Source organism: Passer domesticus, chromosome Z (genome assembly GCF_036417665.1).
Source record: "Passer domesticus isolate bPasDom1 chromosome Z, bPasDom1.hap1, whole genome shotgun sequence".
In the NCBI taxonomy this organism is placed as follows: Eukaryota; Metazoa; Chordata; class Aves; order Passeriformes; family Passeridae; genus Passer; species Passer domesticus.
The window spans coordinates 38,720,214-38,726,213 of record NC_087512.1 but is presented as its reverse complement, the minus strand read 5'-3'; the positions used below and the strand labels follow the sequence as shown (position 1 = coordinate 38,726,213).

Sequence of the window (6,000 nt, the reverse complement as noted above, 5' to 3'; positions counted from 1 at the left end):
AGTCAGGTATCTGTACTTTGAAAAGGAAGATGAATAAAAGTGTAAAGGATCTGAAATCTGCTTTTTACTGAACAAGAATTAGAATGGGTAACTCCATGGATACACAATGTTATTGGGAGATTAACTTTGCATCGTTCTACTAGGGGTTGTGCCTTTATAATGGGTGTAAGTGGGATTTGAACTTGATTTCTGTTTGCCAGCCTTTTATTAAAGGGTTCCTTTTCCCATGTCAGATTTGTAAACACAATATAAAGATTTGTCCACAGATTCTTAGTAGTTTCTTCATTTGAGGAACTTAATGAGAAAAGAAATACCTGGTTGTTCCAGTTTAACAAGTGTCAGGGAGATTAAATTACCCACTTCTAGAAGTCATCAGTGATAATAATGCATGGCTCAAAACCAGGTGCTAGGCACATGGAGCTTAATTTACCATAAAGTGTTTTGTGGAACATATGAGGTATTACTTTTCTTTTGCAAAGATTCTCAGGGGAAAGGGCGGGGGGGGGGGGGCGTGTGAGGAGGCATACAAAGTCTTTGACTAACGAATCACTATGAATATTCTTACTTCCTTCTGTGGTGCCTCAGTGCCCTAGGCAGTAGCATTCTTTGGGTTCAGGTACTTACAACAAACTGTGTATAAAGGTTGGGCTGGGGGAAAACGCCCCATGAAAGTATTGCAGAATCACAGAATCGGCCAGGTTGGAAGGGACAACAGTGGGTTATCTGGTCCTCCTAGGACCTCGAGCAGGGTCATCCTAGAGCGCACCGCACAGGATGGTGTCCAGAGGGTTCTTAAGTATCTCCAGCGAGGGAGACTCCACAACCTCACTGAAGAGTCTGTGCCAGTGCTTGGTCACCCGCACAGCAAAGAAATTCTTCCTCATGTTCAGGTGGAACTTCCTGTGCATCAGTTTGTGCCCATTGCCCCTTTTCGTACTGCTCCCACTGAGAAAAGCCTGCTTCCATGCTCTTGCTCGCCCCCACCTCCCATTAGATACTTGTGCATCTCACAGAAGTATGGACCGTTCAGGCGTGAGTGGCCGGTGCGGGCGCGGCCAGCCAGGGAGGTTCACACCACCCGTGCGGTGCGGCCGGGCGGGCACCGCGCTCCCCGCGGCGGCGGCGGCGGCGCTTGCGCGCGGGCGGGGCGCGGCGGGGCCGGTGACGCGCTGCGGTGCGGGCAGGTCCTGCCGCCGCCGCAGGAGCACGGCGGGGCGCAGCGCGGAGCCGCCGCCCCGCGGCCCCGCCTGAGCGCCGCGGGCTGACTGGCCGCCTGCGCGAAGGTGAAACGGGCGGGCAGGCATGGCCTCGGGCAGGGCGGAGCGGGCCGCAGCGGGGCAGGGCCGGGGCCGGGATCGGGACTGGGGCGGGGCGGGGCGGGACGAGGCTCCTCCGTGCGGGGCTCCCCGGGGCTGCCGGGCGCGTCCCCGCGGGCCCCGGTGGATGCGTGCGGGGCCGCTCGGGCACCGCGGGTCTCTGCGGGAGCCGCGCCCTGCGCGCTCTCGCCCGCGGAGATGGTGGCAGGCGCTACGGTAGGAGCGGTCCTGGTTTCCGGGCCTGGCCGCGGTCGGGTCCGCCGCGGCACGGGGTGGAGCCGCCGGTGGCACGGAGCCCCGCGCCGGGCGCGGGACGATCTTGTCCCCGCGCTCCGTGCGGTGCGCAGCCGGCCCGTGCCGGGCGGCCCTGCACCAGCCAGGGCTGCCGTGAGCCCTGGCCCTGCGGGCCCCCAACGCTGCCGCTCTGTCCCCGCTGCCCCTCCGGCGGGACAACCCAGCATGGGCATTGGGTGGAAAATACTGTTGGGATAACATTTGCCTCATGTGGCGTGGACTTGGCCTGCCCAACGTCTGTTTGACTTAACGTTCCGTGGGTAGGAGTTTGTTACCATTTGGGGTTTGGTTTTTCTTTTTCTTTCTTCTTCCTTTTTTTCCTTTTCCTGCCTTTTTTTTTTTTTTTTTTTCCTTCAGTGGTGGAAATCTAGCAGAGCAAGTGTTTCGTTGTAGGTACCAGTTCAAATGCTCGACAGAGGTCTCAGAAATAGGTTGCACATCAGGGTGGGGTGGTGTTTTTCTTCAGTGTAAACTGCTTTCAGGGACCGACATTGCGTGAGATATTTAGAAATCCTCAGCTGGATGAACTGTTGTGGTTACTTAGAGCAATAATCTTTCAATAGTATATATAGATGGAAAGTGAATTCCTCTGTACCTGTGTGGTGTAAAAACACCATGAAACTTCTGTAGAGCCTTGTGGTGTGAATGTTGATTTTTGTGTATTAGTTTTTCCAGCATTCGGAAATTAGCTCATTGTATTCCCATGAATGACATTTCTTTAAAGAAATATGTGTCTGCACTACCTTTATAGGTCATATTTCATGAAAAGGCTTCTCTGTTTTGCAGGTAGCTTTCAGTATTTTGTGTAACCCTGAGTGACTGGATGTTGCTGATGGGATAGCCCCACCTTTTGGTTAGTCCTTCACTGAAATTATACTTACAACCAAAGAGTTTTTCTGGAAATTATGCCTCGTGCTGTGTGTTGTGAGTGCAAGTCTGTGTTGGAATATCTTTTAATGTCTTGAGCTGGAGTGACAAAATAATCTCCCTTCCAGAAGACTTTCATATTTAATGTCAAGATAATTTTAACACACAGTTTCTGATGTATCAGTTCACTACTGTGATTTGTTTTAATGCTAGTATAAATTAAACAAAATACCTTTTTCAAAAAAGGGTTTCATTAAAAAAAAGGATTCTGTCTTTATTTTTTATCAAAAAGGGTGGAAATTATCTTAAACCAAGGAGTAGTCGTGGTGTGTGTGAAGTGACACCTGATATATGTTTGTGTGAAGTGATACCTCATCTCAGGCTTAACTTTCAGTTCAAGCGTTGGAGGTGGCAGTGCTCATATTTTAGTTTTCATGGTCAAGAACTTCACAGATTATTTTCCAGATTAACCTTTTGAGCTTGAAAAATATTCAGTTGTCTTGGCAGAAGATTTGTATTAATTATCTTACTGCTGCTAGGAGCAGCTTCTCTGAAATTATGTATAAGAAGCTACATGTAAAGAGAAAAAGGTGAAGGGCTCTCTGAAGTCCTTTTTGGCTTACAGAAGGAGTTTGCTATTTCACCTTACGTTTAGGTTTTAGTTTAGGAAAGACATTCAACTTTTCACTCAACAGCTTGTCAGCAGTGTGTCACATGATTAGAAACTTTGCAGTCTTTAAAATTCATGGTGATACTCTGCTAGACACAGTTGGGGATCACCTGTTTTTTGGCTCTCAGTATGTTATTTGAAACGTCTCCTTGAATTCCAGTATCTGTAAGCTGCTTGCTCTTAGGAGATTGCTCCCGTGATACAAATTGCTAATGCTCAAAAGCACTGAGTGCTAATCAAGTCGCCCTGGCTCTGGAGTATAACTGCAGTAATTGAAGTGTTGAAACTCCTTAAAGAACTTAGAGGGGAAGTCAGGTTTCTTGGAGTGAGTGTGAGAGTACTGAACAAGGCAGCTGTTTGTGTGAGTGCTTAGGAGAGATTTATAACAGCAGTGTATCTCTGGGTATGTTTTCAGGCCCTGCCACTATCCACAGCTTAACTGTCCAATATCCTATGCTAAGCATCAAGAAGATTATGAACTATCCAGTGTGTGTCCTGGATACATGGGTGATTCAGCATGGTTTCCATTTGGAAATGCAGTAACCATGGAAAGACTGAAAGTAGTGGAGAGGAGGGAGCATGCAAACATCCTTATTTCTTTTGCAACAGGTGCAGAGGCAGCAGTCCTTAAAATGTCACCCTAAAACATTTAGTATATTACAAGTCACATAAAAACTTCCACTACATCCTTTATAAAACTTAAAATTACTGAGAAACAGAGTGCCCAGGGGTTGCATACTGGAGGTAGGTAATAGTGTTTTAATTGTTCCAAGTGTAATTCATAAGCTAAATGGTACAAATCAAGATTTTGAAAGGGAGAACAGTTGCTGGGAATATTGTGGGTTGTTATGATTGTGTTTCTGAACACCGGTGAGGTTTGAGAGGGTTTGAAGTATATTTGAGTAGATAAATCTGCAACATGGAGCCATGGATTTTTTTTGTTTTGTTTTTAAATCTGGATTAAAACCAGAATTACAGGTTTGCTTTATTCAGTTAGTAAACTAGGAAGTTTAGATCTTTGAGTTGATTTTTTTTTTTTACAGAATGACCTTAACCATCAAGGCAGTGTAACACAAAGGAGCAATCACTAGGTTATGTGCTAGAAAGCACCTCTGACATTTTCCGCTGTATTAAGCTTTTCCAAGAGCTGAAAAAAGTTCTTAGGTTTCCAGTTCTTGTTCAGTTCTTGGTGTAGGGAAATACCTAGTTTCTGCTGTTGTTGTCCTTTTCCTTCTGGCTATTTTTATTGCTTCCTCCTCCCTCCTTGTGCCATTCACCTTCTACCTGAGGAAAGGGTTATGCTGGCTGGGCAAGACATAGCTGACTTTTGCAGTATTTCTGTCAGCTTAAATCACGTAAGCTTTGAACGTGATACTATGTGACCCTGATGACAGCAAGTTTGTCATATCTTGAAGTAACCCTATGCCTGCAATGCTAGTAACTTTCTAGGAGCTTCTTTCCAGGCAAGAAATAAAGTACTGGTGTTTTATTCTTTTCCCAGCAAATGCTTTTCTTGCTTGCTTACTTAGCTTTTTTGGCTACTTTTGTCAGACTTTGTTTTTGCAGTCAAGTGGACTGGTGCTAATGGCTGCATGACATAGTTGGCAACTTGCTGTAAAGGACTTGGGTGCTTCAGTTGTCTGTGAAGTTTTATGTATGTCATTTTGAATGTCTGATTATATGCTGCAGTTTATCTAGTCACGTCAAAAAGTCGGCACTTTGCTATAATGCAGCAATGGGTAAGCTCATCAGCTGACTTTTTTGTTCCCTCCTATAAATATTTATAGTAAATGGCATAAGGGAAATGCAGCAACCAATTTTCAGAAGTATTTTTTCTTTGATGAGTGAAGGTTGTTAGCCTTTTCATTTTTTTTTTTTTTAGATTTATTAATCAGGCTCTCTTCCACCAAAAGCTTTTTTTTTTTTATCTGCTTAGAGGACTTGGTAGTCATTAGGTAAGGGATTATTTTCTGCCATTTCCACGTAAAGTCTTAAAATTACATCTGGAAGAAATAGTTTTTCTACTATCATGAACAAACCTTTTCTCATGGAAGAAACACTTCTAAGGTACTTTTAGGTATATTATAATACTTTGATGACTCTAAAACTTTTTCTACTGCTATATATTAAATCTTAGGAACAGACAGCTGTTCAGTGTGTACTCAGTGCCATTCCATCCTATTTTACAATTTGATTTAAAAAACAGCTGATCCTGATAATTGACTCTCTCTGGGCTATTGACTGAGACTTTAATTCCTATGAAAGAGCATTTGCGGGGTGGGGTGTGGGGGGGAGGAGTCTCTGTTTTTGTTTTCCAGTGCTTGTAAAGGTTCAGAAACTGGGCTAGGAATAATCTGCTTCAGGAAACAGATTCTCAGTACCTCAGTTATCATTATTTCATTCTTTCTTTATCATTCTATCATTCTATTTACTGGATTTTGATTGAGCACAATGTAGTGTTTGCCAACTTGAAACTTAATTGTGAAGCTGGAAGGATTTCCCCAGATTTTTAGTGTGGTTTATAGGTAACAAAAGCTTTTATGGATTGTTCTGTGGCTTGAGCTTTTGGAATATAAAACAGTATATAAAACAAATAACTCTGCCATCTCCAAATAGTTTGTGAGGTTTTTTTTCCTAACATTAAGCATCACGATTTTATTAAAGAAATTGTTCATGTGCAGTAACTGCTTGTTTTTTTGCCATTAAAATAGAACTGTATTCTTGGAATAAAACCCAAAAAACAACCCACAACTAACCATTTTTTTTCAAAATTATAGTTGTGTAAGTTGTCACTTGAGACACTGAACTTGAAAACAATATGTTAGGTATGAAAGAGTAAAGGATTAAATAGAG

General features: G+C 44.0%; 1 protein-coding gene across 7 annotated transcripts in view; it reads left to right on the top strand.

Moving 5' to 3' along the window:
• The first annotated feature begins 1,150 nt into the window (after positions 1–1,150).
• The window catches only part of AGTPBP1 (ATP/GTP binding carboxypeptidase 1), a 66,167-nt gene continuing 61,317 nt past the window's right edge, over positions 1,151–6,000 (top strand). For 3 of the 7 annotated variants that reach the window (XR_010354219.1, XM_064405595.1, XM_064405599.1), the window contains exon 1: positions 1,713–1,870. The gene's annotated coding sequence lies outside the window, so the exon portion shown is untranslated. Of the gene's footprint in view, positions 1,284–1,410; positions 1,533–1,711; positions 1,871–6,000 lie in introns of those variants that run through there. The other 4 variants (XM_064405596.1, XM_064405597.1, XM_064405600.1 and 1 more) reach the window with 4 other exon arrangements.